The sequence below is a fragment of the Micrasema longulum genome, unplaced genomic scaffold (genome assembly GCF_059751315.1).
Source record: "Micrasema longulum isolate JH-2025_06_02 unplaced genomic scaffold, ASM5975131v1 h1tg001802l, whole genome shotgun sequence".
NCBI lineage: Eukaryota > Metazoa > Arthropoda > Insecta > Trichoptera > Brachycentridae > Micrasema > Micrasema longulum.
In genome coordinates, this window is record NW_028278976.1 from 1,041,595 (window position 1) to 1,065,319 (window position 23,725).

Consider the following 23,725-nt stretch of genomic DNA (forward strand, 5'->3'; position numbering starts at 1 on the left):
AGCGTGAAAACCTTCGCAGTTATTATTATTTATTGTTTTATTCTTAATTTTTTATGCTTTATTTTTCTGGATTGTTATTCTAACGCAATACATGTAATTATAATTTAATTTATTTCGGTATGTATTTTATATTCTTGTTATATTATTATGGCTTAACACGAGCACATCATAAAAAGCCTTAATAAGCCATGAATATGTCAACTAGTGTAATTTTAAATAAATAAATCAATCTAAGATGTAGCTAGTGTAGGAACGACATGTCTATTTACTATACGAGTACGTCAGTAAAAAGGAATACTGAAGGAATGCAATTTACGAAAAAACTCTTAACACCTTATTTAATAATTTCCGGCTCTGGTAAATACTAAAAACTACACACTTCGCACTAAGCGATGAACAATGAGTAACAATAATTGAGGTAGGTATTCACTCTCATTTGTCTGATTACGTAGTCAGTGCTCAGTACTCGGTAGTCTACGCAGTAATAGGCGAGTAACACGTGGGCGATTGTTTGCAACACACGAGTAATGTAGTTAGCGTTTCTTATAGTCTCCATTGTTTCACCTGAGAAGTTATTTATGCGTTAGGTACTCTCAATTTGAGCGCTGAGCATGGTGTTCTTATTCTTTTGTGTCTTCATTAGTGAAGTACATTTTTACACGCTTAATTCTCGGAATAGCGTCATCTTGTTTTGACAGAAAGTAAAAGTTACTGAATGTATCGCTCTCGGTGTTAATGAAAAAATTATCCATCGCGTTACCTGCATTTATTACATACGTTTGCTATCGCGGATTCTCGGATCAAAGTTCCGAGGTTCATACCCCGTCTACCACAACTCGGTTCCTAGTTTCTAATAGTGAGTTATTTACAGCTCGTTGAAAATGGTCCCTTAAATTAAAATATTTGAGTAAGTCATAAGAACGCAAGTGTTTTTCCCCACAAAGTATAACCAAACCTTGATTTGATACTAAAATAAATTAAGATTGTAGGAATTTTTTTTTCTAGATGCATAGCACCTGAATCAGGTTTTAGTTCTTTTACTTCACAAAAGTCAACAGATGGAAGAGTTGAGGAAATGTGGATGTTGAATGGTGAATGTTACATAGTGTGTAAAGTAGCCACGTAAATCAGCCAATGACAGGTCATAATCTCTGTAAATGCCCAGACTTCCATATTACCTTCTCAGAAATGTTTTTCCTCTCTGTTGAAATAAATTTAAATGCGAAATCAATATTAATTTGACCTTTTCACAATGTAAAACGTAGAATTCGTAAATGACTTGTGGCATGTGGCACATAACTTTTCTCCGGCACGCGCCTCTCCGGTCGCTCTCCTTCCATCTGTTGACCTCTACACTCCGAGTCGCCGGTGGCGGGTGCCGCGCCGCCCGCGCCGTGTGCCGTGTGTCGCACGCCACCACTCGGCTGCTGATTAACAGCGATCTGTAAAGATAAACGTAAAGCGGCATTTAAATTTCGCATTTACTTTCAGTTTACCGTTATTTCCGATAATTTTCCCGTAAGCTCGCGTTTTCCGCAATGACCTTGCCTTGTTTATATTTCTGCCCATTACTGCGAAACTTCAAATAACATTGCTGGAATTTTTTAAGCGATCCTGTATCAGTACTTAATACGATTTGTTGAATTGGAATGTATAATAAGTTATTATTTTCCCATACCTTAGAAATTTTTGTAATAAATTAATGTTAAGTGTTTGTTCATTTATTTATTTATTTATTCATTTCAACACTTAATATATAATACATTTGCATAAGGGCGGGCATTTTGCCCGAAGGAAATTTTTTCCAAACCGTTTAATTTTAAAAAATCAATGGTATATGAACATATTGTAGGGATATTATAGTATTTTCATTAAAATATGTATACATATTTATATATATATATATATATTTTCAAGAAATAAAAATTGACTAAATATCTACTCTATGCTATGAAGACTAGTGGAGGAGGGAGTAAAATGTTTTTTTATTTATTGAAAAAAATCTTGACAAAATAAGAAAAAAATTACAAAATGGTTAATACATAATTAATAATAACGGTTCTACCTCTCTAATAGAGTAAAAACTTATGATTAGAGAGGGAGTTCGTTTTACATTTATTTTTACGCATACAGTATATATATTTAGTATCTATACACAGATTTTTTAAAAATAAATTTATACAGATATTTATTTACATCTTATTTTTACATCTTATACTTATTTTTACATCTTTTTACATCTTATTTTTTAAACAGATATTTTATTTACATCTTATTTTATTTACAGATATTTTATTTACATCTTATTTTTACTATCTAAAACAGATTCCTTAAAATTAGATATTGCATTCTAAAATATACACAATTTTCTACTGTATGGAGCGCAGGCTAGGGTGGGTTTCATGTGTTTTTTTTAAATTTATATTTAAATGTTTTAATATTTGGTATTGATTTGTGGAAGATTATTAAAGTTTTTTTTTTTTCAACATATGGATAATGATTTAAAGATGCAGTTGTATTGCATCTGTGTACAGTTAAATTAAATTGAGATCAAATAAAAGTGATTTCACGAGTTCTACTACACCTAATTTTTTTCCATGTCAACCCTTATGTAAAAAGTTATTTATTTCTTTCATATTACAATTAAAACATAAATGGCATTTATTCTTTCAATGTATTTAATCTGGCGATAGTAATGTAACGATAATAGCCTATTAATTGAACATTTAGTTAGCAAAGTTGCCCTTTGAATGTCATTTGAGCTTCAAGTTTGAACTTATCACATGCCAGGCCCTACTTCAGGTGACCCGGAGTTTGAACTATGGCGCCTGAACTGCGGTGTTATATTTAATTTTAAACTTTGTTCATTACGCTTTCGAGCAAAGTTCAGACGCCGTATCTTATTTAACTTTTGCCATTTTCTAAAGTTCCCGCGTGACCCTTGTTTACGAATAGATATTTCCATATGTTTATTTTTTGGGTGATACTGTGTGTGTTGGATTTGTTCCGACGTTTGATAAGATGGCTCCTGCAATGGTAGTCGAAACGTCGGAACAAATCTAACACCCACGGTATCACCCAAAAAAGAATCATATTGATAACAATGACCGTGAAAACCTTCGCACCTATTTAGATATTTCCATGTTCAGAAAAAACAATTTCAAAATATTAAATACCCGACTAAGGCCTTAATTCTTATACTTATGTACTTACACGTGTAACAAGACCAAAGTCAGATCTCTTTTTTTTTTAAATAAAGTTGAGTAGGTACTTCATTTTTAAATGCTGGATCATACTGCCTAAATTAAATGCGTTCTGAGATTTTACTTCATACATAAAATTTGCCATAAAGTACTTAAAACAACCCTTATTCCCCTTGAGTACCTATTTCATTTTTAATCAATCAGTCTTTATCGTAAAAATTGTATATATATACATAGTTGGATAATTCATATAGCGCCATTTTTGTGAAAATCACCTCAAGGGCGCTGTACAATAAATAGTATTCCTGCACGTCTTGCAGCTACAGAGCGCTTAGACGATTGGGATTCTAGTTCCTTCTTTCCAATTATAATATATTTCAATTTTAACATATAGGAGCTAGGTTACAGCACGTCTTGCAGCTACAGAGCGCATGGGCGGTAAGCAATCTAGCCCTCGTTTACATTTTGTTTTAATTTGACAATGATGTAAAGTGTTTAAATGATATTAAAATAAATACATAAAAAAACTCATTTTTAAATATAGGAGTTAGATTATAATAAGTCTCGCAGCTACTGAGTACATGGAATGTTGAAATTCTAGACCCCATTTTCAAAATTTATTGTTGATAACATTTACATATTGAAGCAAGATTACCAATCGTCCTGCAGCTACAAAGCGCATGGACGAGTACGTGTATCTATGGTATTTCCAAAATAAGATGAAGTCTCATATTTTATTTTATTTTATTGAAATAAACGGCACTTAGTGTGATTTACATATTAGTTACATTTACAATAAAATACATACATGTAAATGGAATTATAAGTAGGATATGGTATTTAAAACAAATAAATACTAAACAGTTATTTACAAATAAAGAAGTAAAAAAAGGTACACAGTTTAAAAATTATATAATTAGTTATAAAAACATTGATAAAGAAGAAAATATTTGGTCATAGAAATATTTTGAACCTGGAAAATAAAAACTATGAATGTAATATATAATTAAAACAATTTTGAATAACACTAAACGATAAAAAAAGTAATTATATGTTTTATTATTTAAAACTACTTCTCAGGTAACTAGTGTAAATATACATAAAATACATACTGATATTGAGAAAGAGAAATATTTTGTACTTATAAATAAAATCAAGAAAAGAAAAGTTATCTATAAAAATGATTATCATATCCATGCTTTAGGTAACAGTTGCGAGCTGGTGATGGAATGCATTGGTTTCTTTAGGTAACAGTTGCGAGCTGGTGATGGAACGCATTGGTTTCTTTTCCTGTTTTTTGTTTTTAAAATCCGCCGCTAATCAAGTCGACTGTGGATATTCGGAATCCGGCATTGATATTCACGGTACACAATAGTGGTCTAACGAGTTCTTGAAATTGTTGCGCATCTACAAAGGTCAAAGCTTTTATGATTACTCTCCAGTCGGAGAAGACTTACAACGCTGCCATTAATAGAAACACGGTGCTGTCTTTGTGTGGATGTGAAATAGCGCTCCTCCAAGGGCCGACCTCCGACGGATCCGGTCAGCTAACGGCATCGCCGCTATACCCAATGCCCACCGCCACCGTGAGCTGAGTGGACTTGCGCCTACGCCCTCCGCCCTGCGCCCTGCGAGGCGAGAGGGCGCCGGCAACCTTTCGGGTTACATCTATAGCTAAATTTATCTTCTAAATTTGTTGCAACATAGAGAGAAAACATCTTTGAGAAGGGAATATGGAAGTCTAGGTTTATGGGGCTTATGACCTGTCAAAGGCTGGTTCAAGTGGCCACTTTACACGCCGTGTAGCGTTCACCATTCTGCCCATGTTAACATCCAAATTTCCTCAACTCTTCCATCTGTTGACTTTTGTGAAGTAAAAGAGCTAAAACCCTAATCATGTGGGTCAGATTCACCCGGCTTAACCAATTTACCTACTAGATAACGCCTATAACAATTTTTAAATTTTTAAATTTTTACACTTCTTTTTTATTTTTTTTTATTTAAATCTTAAAGTAGGGCACTCATATCATACATATTGTTATGTGTGTTCTAATAATAACATTGCAAATATATTTCATTTATAAATTGTTTATCACATATGTCTTGACCATTATTTTAAATTTTGATATGTTTTTTTCTTCATAAATATTTCTTTCCATTTCGTAATACTTTTTAATTGCTTTAAATAAAATTGAATTTTGTGACTTTGCCTTTTTCCTAAATGGAAGTCTAATTTTGTTCTTTTCTCTAGTATTGTGATTGTGTTCATGCTGGTTCCGATCAATTTTTTTCCAAAATTCTGTTTTTTTATTAGAGTTTATAATTTTATGAACAAATATCATTGTATTGTATAATATTCTTTGTTTATATGTTAATAATTTCATTTCATTTACCATCGACTTTACCCTCGTATATCTGTTTTTTTTCAAAATGATTCTAAAGGCTTTATTTTGTAATACAGTTAGTTTATCTATGTTTTCTTTGTTTGATAAAAATAAAATGCTACTACAGTAGTTAACGTGTGGTTCAATAATTGCTCTGTAAATAGTTTTGCAGGAGTCCTTATCAATAAATCTTCTGATCCTTCCCAAAATTGATATTTTTTTTGCAATCTTATTTATTACCATCTTAGCGTTTTGGTGAAATGTAAGTTTTGAATCCAACATTACACCTAAATATTTAATTTCAGTGACTTCATTAAGTTTTTCATTTTCTATTACAATTGATGGTGTAATTTCTATTCTTTTGTTTCCTATATTCATATATTTAGTTTTGTTAACATTTAATTTTAATTTATTAATTTTTAGCCACAGTGATACACTATTAAGATCATGATTTAGTCTGTTCTTTTACCAAGTAGTTAATTCAACAATGTTTTGAGTATGTCCAAGTGCTTGCAGACTGGCTGCATTTCCTCCCTAGGGAGTTATTCATACTTAAACTTGTTGCAACAGAGAGGGAAAACATTTTTGAGAAGGAAGTCTAGGCAATTTACAAGGCTTATGACCTGTCATTGGCTGATTTAAGTGGCCACTTTACACACGGTGTAACATTCACCATTCTTCATATGTTTGAACATCCACATTTCCTCAATTCTTCAGCCAGTCTGCAAGCATTTGGACAGACTCAAAACATTGTTGACTTTATCTTCGTTCAAATTGTATTTCTAATAACTTCAAAATATCAAATTATGAAAGCTATTTTTACCCCGCGGTTGTTGAGTGGTACGCGTCGTGGCGCAAAGCGCGTTCGTCTCCCATTCATGATGTAATGAGTTTTATTCTGGAGGTTCACATTCAATATTTGTACATAGGTGTTTTTTTTTACCGAAATATTTCATAGCCGTATGTTTGATCTCATGTAACAAATAATTAAGATACGTTGCAATTGATATAGCGATGTAGTGCTTTTTGCACATTAGGCGCTGATTAGAGTTGGAAGTGTTCTTTAAATTATACGAAACAAGAAAACTAGGTACTCGATTTTTATAGATTATTTAAATTATTGCGTGTGTTTTACCAGTTTGTACGTACACGTATATTATGTGTATGGTAATGATCTTAGAGTAATAATACAACACTGGCTAATAGATTCGCCCATACTGACAAAAATTATTCAATAATTTCCAACCACGAAGTTAGATACAGTTTACAGCAATACAACAGACCGTTGGTACTTGGGTGGAGAATTGCAAGCGCAAACTGAAACCGTCAGTTACATATTTGTTGTCAAACCAAAAACTAAACCGAAAATTTGTTTGAACGATTTTGTTTTATGCAATTGAGCTAAAATAACTTATCGAATTATAGAAACTTATATATAGAAATTTTGCATGTCAATAAAAATGGTTGTCGTTTAGATAATTTAGAACGATTAGAAATTAGTAAAGCCTTTAATCGAAAACTTTAAATAATAAATAATCAATTTAATTTAACTTCGAGTCCTCTTTTAAAACTATTCCCGTTATGATTTATTTTATCATCTTTCTCTCTCTTTCTTTCAATTTTCTGTCTCTTTCATACAATATTTTATTATATAAATAGCAACGCGTATAATTATAAGTTATTTAAATTCATGACGATAAGGTTACAACTTCGAAACCGGTCGAAGCGTAATAAAAAAAATTATAGTGGTTTATACAAATTTATAAACAAATAAGTGTAAAATAACTTATCTTTAAGCGAGAGCGAATTGTTACTCTGAGGTAATCTTCTTCTTCTTCAGCCTTATTCTCTCCACTGCTGGATAAAGGCTTCTTCCAAAGTCTCCATTCCTTCCTATCGACCGCTTTTATCATCCACGTTTTACCGGCAGTAGAGGCAATGTCGTCGACCCATCTTTTCTGTGGCCTACCAACACTTCTTTTGTTTGCCCACAATTTCGCTGCACGATTCATGATATCCACGACTCCGGTTCGGCGCCTTATTTCTTAATTTCTTATTCTATCTCTTAGACATACACCGAGCATCTGTCTTTCCATGGATCGTTGCGTGCATTTTAATTTCTGGCTACTTTTTTGTGTTACAGACATGGTTTCTAGTCCGTGTATTGTCACCGGTAGTATGCACGATTCATATACTTGTCGTTTCAAGCATATAGGGATTTCTTTATTTTCAAAAATATATTTTAGTTTGCCGAAAAATAATGATCTGAATAAATAATCAATGTATCTAATTTATGGTTTGCCGGAATGTGGACTACAATATTATTATCTATTTAGACAAACACGTAATGCATAATATAATACTCGTAGATAATTTTGTAAATGTTGTAAAAGGTTTCGTACCCCTTCCTACAGGGCCCGGGTAGATGCTCTGCTCCCAGTAGTAGTGCACTACTACTGGAACCTTCTCTATGTAGCCTCAGCCTGACCTACTTCCTCTCTTTGTCTGCGCTTGAATTGGGCCAAGTAGATGCCACCTTATTGAAATGTGTAGCTGTAGAGAATAGGATGTGATCAGTATTCGGCTATCTTGATTTTATGTGCTGTGTTGCGTTCGCTGCCTCTCGATACGAATGGTTATTTTCTCTGGGATGATGTCAAGCTATATATGGTCTTCGGATGACCTAATTTCATTAATGTCTTATGTCAATATTATGAAACCTGTTACATTTTTAATAGTTTCTTTTTGGTGAATCAATTAACTTCGACATCATATGGTAAAAATGCAGTCATCAATAGACTTCACTCTCTACGCAATGAGTACTAGGACGTCGGTGACTCATTTCACATGAAATTTAGTACATTTAGAACGGCTCTTCTTTATTTCATTGGTAATAGTTCTAGGTAACTATTTGTTACTATTGTTAAGAATTATTTTAAACTTCTTGATTAGTGTTTTTATTTTTTTGTCTCTTTTCTTGAATTAATTTACAAGTACAAATATTTCTCTTCATCATTTTTTTACATCATTATATATTTTTATACATTAATATATACTATTTACCCAAGTGTTAGTTTTAAATAATTATACATATATTTTAAATTTTATTTTAATGTTATTCAAAATTGTTTTTTTAGTTTTTTTTTTTAACTGGTTCAAAGTATTTCTAATACCAAATTATCTTTTTTTTTATCAATAATTCTATAACTGGTAATATTTTATTATTTTATATAGTTTATCTTTTTTAGACTTTCTTAATTTGTCAATTAATAATATTGTTTTAAATGCTCTGTATTACTTATGCTTATATGTATGTATATTTAATTGTATTTGTAACTAATATGTAAAAGGCACTAAGTGCCGTTTATTTCAATAAAATAAAATAAAATTAAGTAAAATGATTACATACATTATTGTTTTTTTACCCCCGTAATGCAAAACTTCTGTTAATCTCCATTAAATTGTAGCTTTCACGATAAAACATGAGTAGGTAGTGTGTAGGATGCAATATGGATTATGATAATATAATCAATAATGAATGTTGCTGCCGTGCGATCATGCATGACCTTTTCAGCTTTATTGACTTTTCCCGATAAAAGATGGAATTTCAACTAGAAAATAGCCCCTGAATGCCTGGAATAATATAGAACCGGTAGATAATTTGTTTGTGAACCTGATAGGGAAGTATGCCTTGGCTCCGGTTCTTGCCAGAGCCGGGTGAGTAATCAGTATTCCAACGACGATGCAGGAAGAATATTGCCCGAGGTGCTGTTGATGATACGAATAAATGGCGTTAGTAAGTCACGCGCCGCGCGTGGTCTCGCTTAGGTCGCGGTCGCGTGAATTATTGCTGTTGCTTACACGTGGTAGATGAAAACTTTCTATTCCGACCAAACTGGTTTCCGATATTCAATCATCTAGTCGGAAGTAGGTAAGCATATCTGTCTATTACTGGATTTAAAGCATATCTTGCTAAATCTACCTAAATTTAGTAATTTTATTATGTACTAGCTGAACCCGGCAATGTTTGCTATTGCAAATGCTGAGAAGTTCCTGATTGGCCCACTTTAGTATATCCTTCCTGATCCCAACAGTTTAGATAAATTTTTAGTAATATAATTGCAGAAAAATCCTCTTTTGAAATATAAACCTTGTATATTATAAGCAAGGTAAAAAATAATGCATCTCCCATATAAAATATATTTTTAAAAGTTAGATAATAACAAATAGGTACCCATTACTTTACAGTAAAGAATATTCTCACAGAAAAAATGAAGATCCATTTCTATCTGCCCCATACCTCTTACCCCGTATTGACTTCCCGTTTTTGATTTAATAGCATAATTATACATTTTTACAATTTTAAAAAAAATTCACTTGTTATATTTTTACTAAAACTAAAATCCCACCAAGCCACTTTTTGTAGCTTGTTGGTGAAGATTATATTTATACTGACTTAATAATATTATTTACATTTATAAAAACAATGAATTACATATAAAAATTAACAGCCGGATCTTGTCCCATCTTGTCCATTGGCAGAGTTTATTCCTTATTCTCGCTCGTATTCACTGCACGCCCCAATCCCCAAGTCCCAACAGTGACTGGCCATTCGCGATAATCGCAGCAATCGGTGAATCGCTTCAATGGCCACAAATGTGACCAATTATTGTCACTGCAATGTGGTTGTTTGAGTCACGTTCTATTGCAGATTGGACTATAACCTATTCCTTTAAATTGTTGGACGATAGAAAAAAAAAAGAAATGAACCAAAAATCTTCAACCGCTTGCCGCAGAAGTTATTGGACAAAGAAGATTGTGGACTTATCCGAGCAGTTAGTGGAAGATTTCATTTACGTATAATATAGTCATCTACTTGCTTACCGTGTCCCCTCCAGACCAACTCGACTGTCTGATATTTTCTATATTCGTAATATTAACACTAATTATCGGAAATACTCTACCATCCCTCGTATAATATGTGAAGCATTTAACAAGAATTTTAAAAGTCATGATATATTCAACACTCCATATACTAGGTACAGAAGATAACTAATACGCTGGATTCAGAATAACGGAGAATAGACGTTTTGTCTCTTTTCTTGCTCTTAATCATTAAATCAAATGCATTTTTCCACTCCTACTTCCCTTCATTCATCTTTTACCATTCCTCATCGATTTCCTTCTTTTCCTTCCCACTATCTCCTTGTTTTGTCCATATTTATTTTATTTTAATATATTGTTTATGTATTCTTTATATAGTTTGAACCGTCGGCGTCGTCACTTTATTGTAGTATAATTAAGTGAATTCATATTATTGGTTGGCAGGCCTTACTATTTATACATTTTTATTTATCATCATTTAACCTGTAGGTACATATGTTTGTATTCGAAATAAATAAAATAGTGTGTTAAATAAAAATACCTACTGACTTATAAACCTTTCTGAAAAAAAAAAAAATTATTAAGCAGAAAATTATGAAAATTTAAGCCATAATTGGCATTTTAAAATTATTATTAGATAAACATCGTCCAATTTAAGACTTTTTTTGCTCAAAATGGGTTTTTACATAAAGAGCTGAAATGAGGGTACTACTTGCAAACCCGGCAAAATCCAAAATCTAAAAAAAGTGAGATATTAATTGAAACTTATTCAGAATACAATTTTTTACAATAATTATAAAATTTTCAGTTAAAAATACGGCTTTATTTGTAATAACTTGACTTTTAAATTGTCGGGTTTGTTGCAAACATAGCAACCTTTACTTGAGTATTGTGAAGTTAGAATGTTTAATTTAAATTTATTATTTCACCACTGTTTCTTGACATAATCATGCTTATGTCACCACTGCTTTTGTGCAAAGTATTTATTTATTTATTTATTTTATTAACATTATAATAAAAAATTGAAGTTTAAAAAAGTTGAAGTTAAGTATTGAATCAGTTTATTGCGATTTGCTCAAAATAAAGAAATATGGATTTTGCCGGGTTTGCAAATAGTATCTACCCCCAAATGTAAACTTCATAAAAATGTATTTTGTTACATTAAAGTAAATAAAATAATACATTAATTTAAAAATAGTATGGAAACCATAGTCAAGTTATGATATATGATATTTTGTCCAAAAAAATCGCGCGTTATCCAATGTACGATGTACCGATGCGCGGAAGTACATATGATTGAAAGACGCGATTACGGCGAAGGAGAATTATGCTAACAAATAGCTTTAGATTGCTACACTAACCACATATTTTTTTTGTGTTTACATATCTTAAACAGACAAAAGTCTGCAAACGCTGCGGAATATTGAATGCACCATGAACTTACCACCCAGGTATGGCCATGTAAATTAATAGATTAACAATAATTAGTTTACTTTTACCTTTGACTGCGTGTCTGCATAATTATTGCGCTTTACGCCAATTAATTAAAACGCTCACACTCGACTGCACTTGTTGTTTTCATCGCTACACTTTATTAAGATAGGAAGGTGCAATATTATATTTACCAATGTAATATTACATCTTATGTCTGTGTCCAGGCGAATGAAGAATACAGTTCTGTGTGTAAATTGGAACCAGAACCCTGAACGAGTGTTTTAGACTCCATGGCTGCTCTCAAATAAAAATCATGAAAAAGTGGAATCAAATCAAGCGGGAGATATGACAGCCTCGTGGTGTAGTGGTTGGCGAGTTCGCCTACTATTTTTGAGATCCCAGGTTCGATTCCTAGCAGAGTGGACGTGAAATATAGATTTTTAAGTAGTTCTACTCTGCAATATTTCATTGTTTCTGGACTGGACAATGGAACATTGCAGAAATCTGTTTACCCGAACAATGAGGAACTTCAGCCCTACAGGAAATTGGATACAATGAATGTTTTCTTGCGCGCTGTAAAAATTGGACCATTAAATTGTACAGCAAAGTTTCCTAAAATGTACGAAAAAAATTATAAAAAACATTTTGATAAAAACGAACTACTTCGAACGACGTCACTGGTTCATATGAATCAACCAATGATGAGACAGTTATGGAAGATTTCCGGTTTGTTTTCCGTGAATGGACCAATGGACATAACTGATCGAGAATAAGCTGAAGACAACCTTTGACGTCACACGTGGAGTTATTTCAGAAATACAAAACTTTTATAAATCGTAGTGCTGATAATACGATATATAAAAAATGAAAAAAAAAACCACTGAACTCTCATTACCAAATATCCGGATTGTTATCAGGGAATAAAACAAGAAAAAAAAAGATGTTATAATAAAAAAAAGGGCGCTGGCGGCCAGCGATGTTAGCAATTAACTTTGCTGGACATGTTTAAGAAAGTTTTTAATATTATTCCACTTCGCTGTATTGTTACAAAAGCAATAAAAAAGTGATATTAGTTACCCTTTCTTTCAAAACATTGCCTTAAATTGATTGTAAATTCAGTTTTACGAATAACGTCTGGCACTCATTAATCCAAACAGTCGGAGTTTTACTGTATTTATCGATTTTATTTTTTTCTATAATTAATAGACCTCGTTACGTATATTTATAAAATACATTTTACTAAGCATCCGAACGTTGAAAAAAAAAGAGAACATTACATTAAAATCATTATTGGTATGACTTGCGATCTTAATTAAACTCTGCTGTGACGAGTTCTAAATCATATTTTGATATAATATTAATCAATGTATAATTATTCATCCACGATATTATTTTTCTCGATGGGAATTCGCAAGCTGGGCGCAAGTACCCACGCTCGCCCTGGGCCGCGGCCGCGCCCCTCCCGGCCGCCCTTGACCTACTCGTGCCCGCCCTCGTCACTCACTGCACGTTCCTAAACTTCTTCCAATTTATGCGCTCCTGTCGAATTTAATTCATTCTAGCCAATCGATAAAAAAGAAAACGAAGGAGGAGTAAAATTTAGAGTGGACTGTATTGTTGAAGGGGAAAGTCTGTGCAACTCCACTGATCTGCTGTTGTGTTGAGGCATGACGTGGTGCTGGAACCTGGGCTGGTATTCCGAATGCAATTTTAGCGCGGTACAGCGCGTTTTTACGTACTAAACACGCGTTATATCGCGCTGTAAATGAGTTCGGAATACCAGCCTTGGTGGAGAAGCTGGCGGTCTCGTGACGTTGGCACAGCTTGTGTTTGGAGCTGGCGGTTTGGGTGAATGTCGAGCTGGTTGTTGATAGTTGTTAAATTTTAGTTTGGTAGGTATTAATCTAATGTGTTTTTTACAGACACTACACGCGTTATTATTGTTAAGTGGAGCTGCGCTAGGAGAACGGGAAGGACGGGTAGGTAGATATAAATTTAGGGCAATATAGAGGAGTCGGTCCAAACATAATGAATACAACTTTTCATATAAAACATGTCCTCGCTAGGGCAACCCGTGCCGATGACACCTTACAATATATTTGATGTAGGTATTACGAAAATACGGAAAAAACTTTATTTGAGAAAATAATATCAAAGCCAGGCATTTAGATACGGGCTTATGGCTTGTAATTGGCTAGTTTAAATAAATTATTACTACCCACATAAATTATATACACCGCAAGACAAAAAAAATTACGAGTTTACCTGCTACCGCGCCCCTTGACTTTACTGAACCCTTTTTCTAAGAAATCCTTTATCGATACCTCTTTCTTTTGTTTAATAAATTAAGGACACTATGTGTCACCTTTCTACAATATTTACATTTTAAAATGTCTCAACAGTCTCGTTTTACCCGCGTTTGAGTGAACATAACACAACAATCATGGAAAGTGCAAAGCAAATGTCGATTGCGATAAAATCCAAAATAATCACATTGTCGCAAGAAAACATATCTAATTGTGAAATATCTCGTCGAGTTGGGTATTCAGAAGGTGCAGTGAGGTTTTTATTTAAAAATATCCAAGAAACTGGATCCATAGAACGGAAAAAAGGAAGCGGACGGGGGCGCGTGACATCTGCCCGAGATGATCGCTTAATAAAAAAAATTGTTATGCGCGATCGATTTTTAACGGCACCTGAAATACACGCAGAGGTGCAGTCTACCAGCACATCAACATTTTCAGTAAAAACAGTGTCCAGGCGGCTGTTGGAGCATGGTTTCCAAGCACGGAGTCCCGCAAAGAAACCATTACTCACGGACAAAATGAAGAAGGCTAGACTGGATTGGGCGAAAGAGCACCAGAATTGGACCTTGGAGGATTGGCAAAATGTTGTTTTCTCTGATGAATCAAAATTCAACCTTTTTGGTCCAGACGGCAGAAAGATAGTTCGACGAAAACGTGGGGAAAGATATCATCCGTCGTGCGTCACTCGAACCGTTAAACATTCACCCTACGTGATGATTTGGGGGTGCATGACAGCATACGGTTTAGGACCTCTAAATTTTGTACAGGGTACGATGAATGCCATTCAGTACAAAAAAGTGTTAAAAAAACATATTATTCCAACAATCAAGGACATTACGCAGTATACCGCGGACCCAATTTTTCAGGACGATTCTGCGCCGTGCCATAGAGCCCGCACTGTGAGTACAAATATATATATTTTTAAATGCATTTTGTGACCACATGATAAATAATTTATTGTTTTTTTATAGATCAATGAATTCAAGGAGAAAATTGGCTTAAAATCGTTGACGTGGCCCGGGAATAGCCCTGATTTGAACCCGATAGAAAATTTATGGGCGATTATGAAAAAAAAAGTCGGGAAAAAAAAATCAAAAAACATTGAGGAATTAAAAAAAAACTTAATTCAAGTTTGGGAAGAAGAAATAACATCAGAAATTTTAGATTCGCTTTACGCTTCTCTAAATAATAAAATTTTACATGTTATAAAAAATAAAGGTGAATTCACTAAGTACTAAATATTTTTAAATGTTATAAATATGTTTAAATGTAAAATACTTTAATTTAAAATAAAGCGATAAGAACCTACTTCTTAAATATGAATTAAAAAATAACATGTCTTTTATTATTCCATCACAAACACTCGACCATAAATAAACCGTTATGGGTCTCTAAGGTTCGGGTAATCTGATACCTGATATATAATGGCAATTTCTAAGTACAATTCATGAGTAAGATTTTTTATTTTAACCTTGAAATAACGAGTAGTCATCACATATGTCAAACAATATAAAAAAAACTAATTAAATATCAAGAATAATTCATTATATGTCAATTTTAGTTTTTTTTGAGAACTCGTAAATTTATTTGTCTTGCGGTGTATAACAACACTTTTTCTGTTACATAAAACTAAACATTATATACGAATATTATTTTTTTATAATATTGAAAAGAGAACACTCTCTAGTCTGCAAGAATTCATTATGATCACTTGTAAATAAATATGCTTGTCTGGTTGATGTTTTGACGCTCTATGGAGGTGTATTGATTGTAAGAACAGACTGTGTAAGTCATTTGTACGCGGAGACTCAGGAATAGCAGAACCAGCAGCAGGATGTGGACAGGAGACAGGACACAGGACAGAGACAGTCCGAGTACTGCGTAGTTGTGTGGTAGAGACTGCCGGAGACGGGAGGTGGTGACAAGTGACAACGCAGTATTATCTCGATTGTATCGGATTCAGTAGCTGAGAACTTTGCATATAAATGCGTCCGTCCGGCTTCGCACAAAATATTGTATGCGTTGCACGCGCTAGCATCGTTAGAAGAAGCTTTACCGTCCTTTGAGATACAGAGACAAAACAGCAACTCATTAATCGACGGTTAATGATTCGAAATTCTTAATAAATTATTTCCATCGAGCCATTTTGTTTCATAAAAAACAAAATATTAACCTCGAGATAAATCGAATTTATTCTTTCAAATATAAAAATAATGGTGAGATGTTACAAAAACTTAAAAAAGGCATAAGTAGTATGTTGAAAAAAAAACTGTCTCGTCTATTCATCGCCGTATCTTATCAAAATAATGTATTTTTTTACAGATTAAATAAATAGTATTATTAAACAATATGTTGTAATATTTTTACGATTTAAAACGTATTATTTTTTTAAATAATTATCACAGGGTCATAAAACGTTTCATTTTTATGACGTTATTCTTTATTTCTAAATCGTTAGCTATTGAACCACTTTTAATTTTATGTGTAGTCTAAATTGTTGGGTAATGTATGTTGGCTCTTAACTATTGATAAATTTACTACATTTGTTTATGTGCGTTCCTTGATTTAACAAATTATTAATGAATTGTTTATTTCAAGAATTCAGTCGGAAGTCTTTCGTGTTCGAGTTAAAATAATTAATCGTTATATTCTTGAGTTTGATTTCGTAAACCGCCTCCGCAGTGTGTATTGAAATTAACTTAAATACTTAAAATATTATAGAATATTACGTAATATTTAACAATGTTGAAATAAGTTTCCTGAAGAATTAGGTGTGGTACCTCACCATTCACAATAAATACAATTTAACAAATCTTTATATATATATATATATATATATATATAATTCCTCTGTACGTGTGATGTCACTGAATTCCTCCTAAACGGCCTAACCGATTTACGTGCGGTTTTCAGAGAAATATAGATCTTTGCGCTGTGCGTGTTCGTAGATATTAAAATCTTCAATCTAATACGTAAAAGAGAAGTAAGGAGCATAAATATGTTATTCGTAGATCTACCAAGGTTGCATTTGAGGATAATGCATTTACCAAAAAATTGGAATGATGTTGTTTTTTTGTGTGTAAAAAAGTTTGTTTTTTAATGTTTACAAACAGCATTTGTTTTTTGTGGATCTCAATCAGATTCTTTCTTTAAATTCGTCAAAATTTCTACCTTTTTTATTTCTTTTTACTGGATTTTTGGTAACACTAAAATAATATTAAATTCAATACGTTTTTAAGAATCGTATTCCTAGATAAGTACACCCCTATGTTGGTGAGAAGATCGGAGTTTGACGTTTGCAAAAAGAATGCCATATTTGAAAAAAAATATTTATTTTACGTTTTGGAATTCAGCCATAAACAAGTACCTACTTAAATTCAATATTTATTAACAATTTTCATTTTTGGAATTTAATCACTAACAAGTACCTAGGTAACTACTTATCAATTAAAAATCTTTTTCCAAGCTAATAGCAGGCAAGCCAATGCGCAACGTTTGGGCAGGACAACGTCTGACAGGTCCGCTAGTTTCTAATAAAATTAGATGAAAATGCACTATTACTATGATGGAAGTCACGAAATAAAACTATTTAAAAAAATCTGTGTTTCAAATATACATTCATAAAAGCGTATTATACACGATGAAAAGCATACAATATAATAAAGATTTCCACAGTTTTGGAACGAGAAGTGGATGTGATTTCAGGCTTCCTAGGCTGAGACTGACTGGAACTCAAAACAACTTTTTATTTAAAGGTTTTAAATGTTTGACGAGTTGCCAGAAAGTCTCCTGAGACTTTCCCTGGAAGCTGGAAGCATCTCCACTTTTCGAGCGAAATGCTATTTGCGCATTAGGTATAGCGATAATTAATAAATGTATTTATTATTTAGTTTTTTAGATATATTTAATTTGGGTGTATTAAGTTTAATTATCAATGAATAGTATTGTTATACTAGTTAGTAAATTTAAGTTCATATGTAAATTTAAATCTAAACAAATAAATAAATAATTTATTAAATTTAATATACTTAGGATGAATTTTTTTATCAGCGAGTACAAGTTGATTATTGGTGTTTATCAGCTATATAAATGATAGGAAATTCAATATTACTTTTTGTAGTGGCTTTGATTGCGCCAAGTGGGTGTGGTAGCTGGGTTCCGTGATAGCTTTATCGTATTGCTAATTTCTTCGTTTTTTTTTTTTTTTTTTTTAATAAATTTCACAAATGGTACATGTTTTTTTTATTCTATACAAATCTACTTATATAAATCTAGTAAATGTTATAACTGTAACTCTTCAAAAAAAGAGACTGACTCTTGTGCTTAGAGAGTGACTAACACTATTATAAGTTAGCTATTTTATTAATTAGAATTGATATAATTTTGAAGATTACAGTACATGAAAAAAAAAACTTATAGGATATATAAAGAAAAGCAAAAAATTATAACACGTTCATACTAATTAAATTTGAATGCAGTTTTTACACTTTTTCAAAAAAAGTCTTTAGATTTACTTTGAATTTATTTATATTAGTTTTAATAGTTTTTAGTTTATTGGGGAGATTATTGTAATTTTTGACACCTTTAAAGACAAAGCTATTTTGACCATGACTTGTGTGGAATTGAGGGATTTTAATATTATTTTGGTATCTGAGTGACTTATTCATCCCAAATTCTTTTATTTTTTCTTCTTTATAAATTTTTATAATGGAATTTATTTTATAAACTATTAATAATTAGTATCTACTGTATGAACTTTAAATAATTGATATAGAATTTCCGTATTGAATGTTGAGGGTTTTTTAAAAATTATTTTAATAATTAATCTTTGTACTATTTTAAGAGGGTTTAATATATTGACATTTGCACCACACCATCCAATTATACCATATTGTAACAAAGATTGTACAATTGAGTAATAAGCTATTTTTAAAATATTCCTTAATTTAATAAATATATAAATACTTTTTCTAATACGTTTAACTAGTTCACTAATATGGTCTTTCCATTTTAAGTTTTGGTCTATGTATACACCAATTTTATCTGTTGTATCAAGTATTGAACATGGTAGATCGCAGTTAGTTTTGTTGCAATTGCTTTGGTGAATAACTATTTTTACCACTGAATCTAAATTTGTTTTGTTATAATTTCACTTTTTTTTTAAATCAAATTTTAACTTAAAATCTATCCTAAAAGGTGATCGATAAATAATATTGCGCCACTCGTTTTATAAATCTCGCAAATATTTTTTTAAATCTACCTCATAATTCGTTTATGCACTTTGGAAATAGCATCGATTCAACAGGATATACCTATGCTATGTGTAATTATCTAGTAGCATTCCTTCCCACTCAACGTTTAAGCTTAGGTTTAATTTATTTCATGGACGAAATACCCACTGACTAAAATGTTTCCAAGTTCTATAAATCAATTTTCAAGTTAGCCGTGAATTTTCAACGAGAATCATTTTAATTCAACCGGGCAAAGATAAAGTGGAATAAAACAGTCTGGACAGAAGCGAGCCCTACTGAACTCAACTGAACAAGGATGCGTAATCCATTGCGAGCTGTTCCGAAAACTGAATTGAATTATTAAGCACTTTAACTGGTCGGAGTTCCCTTTAAAATGAATCCTTCCATTTCTCTGGTATAAAATATTCGTATTACTGTCCTTAAAATGTTTACATATGAGCAGAAATCCCGGTCCCGAATAATTAAAGCGACGCAAATGATTTCGAGTAAAAATTTCAACCATGGATATATTTTTTGCTTTGTATCATTAATAATATTGGATGAGTTTGCACTTCATTTTATTTGAAAACAAACGTGATTATTTTCAATATAAATTATCTCTTAAGCCTAATTAAAATTCCTTAAGTATACAGGTTTAGACGTTACATTATGTTTAGCACAGAATTAAAATGTTTTTTTTTTCAGCTTTCTTATTGAAGTTTTAAGAGAAAAGTTTTTTTATTGATCGGCTTAATTCGCTGAATATAATTTCGTACGGTGCGTTGCGTAAGTTTAGTCCCCGAGTAGTAATAATGACCATTCGAAGACACTCCGGCAGCGGGCGGTAAAGATTGAGAGACTCGTACAGCAGATACAATGCTGAACTTATAAGGAAACCTGAAATGCCGTTTAGAAAGTTACATACATCTCACAGCAGGGTTCACCACGACGCCGACGTATTTCCACACATTTTCTTACTTCGCAAAGTGCATCAGCATGGGGAGGATTTGATGGATTACCAGCGCCAACGATCGCGTCAGTTGCTTATCTTACAATATAGAAATATCACTTTTTTAAAACATTTTTAAAGTATTAGGGTCTATGATATACTGTCGAGTAAAAAATTTTTTTTTTGCTACTTATTAGTAGCATAAAAAATATTTTTTTTAAATTCCCGCAAAAACGGTGGTTGCATTGGTCACGCCCCTTAAACGTCACGATTCATATTAATTTTCAAGTTTGTTCCTAACCGTTTGTTTTTTTATAGAGCATCGTCACGAATCTTGACGTCGCAATTATCAATGCCAAACATGTCGCGTTTTTCTAGTGACATATTTTTTTATAATTTCTTTTTTAAAGTTATATATAAAAACATTTCTCCACAACATCTATATTGATTTTGGAAATATAATTAATTATTCTAAATCCATTTCGTATATTTTTATCGGTATTCGTAGTTTGTGATATATCCCTATTGCATTTGTCAAAATAAAAAATACATAATTATTTGTGCAACATGTTTATCGTCTTAGCTGTAAAACGACGCTGACAATGCCATTTAGTCCTCGCAAAAAGACTCCCATTGAAATGTTTTTAATTGACACAGTAACAACGTTTTTCTATTCCGCCTACATATTATTACTATAATATACATAAATAGGCATTAGGAAAATATATAAATATGTTAATTTAGTTTATGTAATGATTTTGAATCGAATATGTAAATACTTATTTGATGTTCAGTATCAACCTTTCGGTTTTCAGCTTTCATCGCTAAATAAAACAATAGTATCTAATCCGCCCGTAAAACAATGTACCCTCAGTTCATCGGTGATGTTGTATTCTTTTCATTACACTAATGATTGTTTTATACATAATTTAAATAATTTCTTGGAAGAGAAAACTTACGCAATAAATACAACTAGGTACTAGGTACACGTTGAATGAATTTATAACAGCGGCTGTCACCCGCAATCTCCTGTCAAGCCTCGTCTCCTGTCACTTCAGGTGGCCTTCCCCCACCCCTGCCCACCCGGGACGCGTGACGTAATGACTTTCCCGTTTTCATAAAAGTCCTTCCGGAAACTAATTAAGTACATTAGCTCAGTAAAAATATCCATAGGAAATTGTTTAAAAAATATTCTTGTTTTATTATTTTTTTATTGAAAATAACAAATTGAGAGCGAAAATAATAAATGTTGATGTTTGTACCGTATTCAACTGAATACGAGTAAGTTGGATTTTTTTGTTTTTTAGGATGGTTCATAAATAAATTTCTGCCTTTTTTTTAAGTTCAATAATTTATATACTTTTACCTCGGAGCTTTTCATTGTATCAGATTTGTCCCATTCTTTTTTTTTTACGAGAAGTGAGTTAAATAATTTATTTATTACAATTTAAGAAAAAAATTGACCGATTTTTGTATTTTGTTTTTTTTTTTAAATTTAAAAATACGATAAATGTACAACACAATTGCATATCCATGAGCTAGCAAACTCATTCTGAGACAGTTACAATTAATAAGATTATCAGATATAAAGATTTATAGTTATACACAATTAAAATGAAAATTGACGAATCTTGGAAACTTTTTTTGAAAACAAAATATAATATATTATTTAGCATTAGCTTACACAAGTCAAGGGTTATTGAGAAATAGTTATAATAGGAAATGATTGTTTAGCGTAATATGATTATTATTGGTAGACTGACAAATGATTTTTAAAATAGTAGACTCAAATTAGTGCTCGATTTTAATACTAAAATTACAGGTTTAATACCATGTTTTATAATGATGTTTTTACGCATATTATATTATGTATCGTGATAGATTTCAACAAAAATTATTTTCTGTTAATACCTTGAAGTAACTTCTGTTGATACCTTTCTTCACCACAGCGGGCCAGGAGGCCCAATAAGTGGTGAATTACAACACAGAACACTCAGGCTTGAGAAATATCACATTTAGTTTTTGCGTTCTCACCGAGAATCGAACCTGGAACCTTCCGTGCGTAAGTCAAGCGTCTTAGCCATTACACCGCGGAGGCCGCCTATATTTTATTTTTATAACATATTTCTTTCTTTAATACAATAAATTACAACTTTTGTCATAATAAACAAACAATAAATATCTGGATTTGCATGTTACTTCACTGTAGTTGGTAATGAGACAAAACATATCTACATATATTTTTGAAATTATCCTCTCGATTTTTTTTTTAATTAGATAAAATTCGATTGTTTTAGTTAATAATAACAGGTGATCTATGGTTATAATAAATATGGTAGTTAAACCTTTAGTATAATTATTATATGACACAGTAACTTTATGATTTTCTTGTTATATTAATCCTCTAAAATATTTTTTTATTTCATTTGACTTTTACATTTATTTTTAAATTGTTTTAAACTTTTACTGAACTTTACCAAATATGCTCATGTTACAAGTTTTGTAAAAGGCAATTTTGCCGTATTTGTTGATAAAATAAATATTTTTTTTTAAATAATCAAAGGCTATGAAATATCAAATAAAATACAAACCTTGTTATTGCCTAGACTTCTAAATTCCATTACCAAAGAGGTTTCTCCGTTTGTGTTGAAATATCTACTAAATAAATAATAAATTGTGAGTGTGGGCAGGTGTGCACCTTGCGCACAGCAGTGCGCTTCTTACCCACCCACGGCCACGCGGCCCGTCACGGCATAATGTGTATCTTTTGTGCACTGTGGGGTGAACCTCTCCTATTCTACAATCCACCTGACCCTGGCAATCAATCGTATCTAGAAATACGTATCTCCATTTTACCTTTTTAAAATTAATATGGGAATGATTTCACATGTTGCGTTAGCGGAGTAACTAAATTACACACAAAATACCGCATTAGCCCGAATAAAATGCGATATTTTTTACTTGAAATATTTTTCTGAAATAAACATTCACATTATATTCGGGGTTAATATTAGTGAATTTTTCCTTTCATTCTGCTCCAAATACATTGGTCGCGTTATATTCGTACAAATACGATAGTTCCATTTTGATTTTCATTAAATGTAATATATAATATATCATAAAATAATTCAAATCACCACTGACATAATAAATTAATCCTATACTAGCCACATATGTACATCTTAAACATGGTAAATATTGCATTGACCTTAACAATTGTAAAAAAGAGAGTAAATTACAATATGCTTGCAAATATTTACGACACATCGCTATTTGTAAAAAATGTACTTAAAATTTTAAATAATTATTTTATTTTATTTGATTTTATTAGGGA

General features: G+C 31.9%; 1 protein-coding gene and 1 long non-coding RNA gene across 3 annotated transcripts in view; one reads left to right on the forward strand and one right to left on the reverse strand.

The window, feature by feature from the left end:
- Asap (ArfGAP domain of ASAP) overlaps positions 1 to 23,725 on the forward strand; it is a 143,726-nt gene that overhangs the window by 74,849 nt on the left and 45,152 nt on the right. The window lies entirely within an intron of this gene.
- Positions 292 to 12,782, reverse strand: LOC148273940 (uncharacterized). Its single transcript, XR_015824426.1, has 2 exons — positions 12,391 to 12,782; positions 292 to 1,001 (listed from the first exon to the last, which is right to left on the reverse strand). It is a non-coding gene; the product is annotated as an uncharacterized LOC148273940 (long non-coding RNA).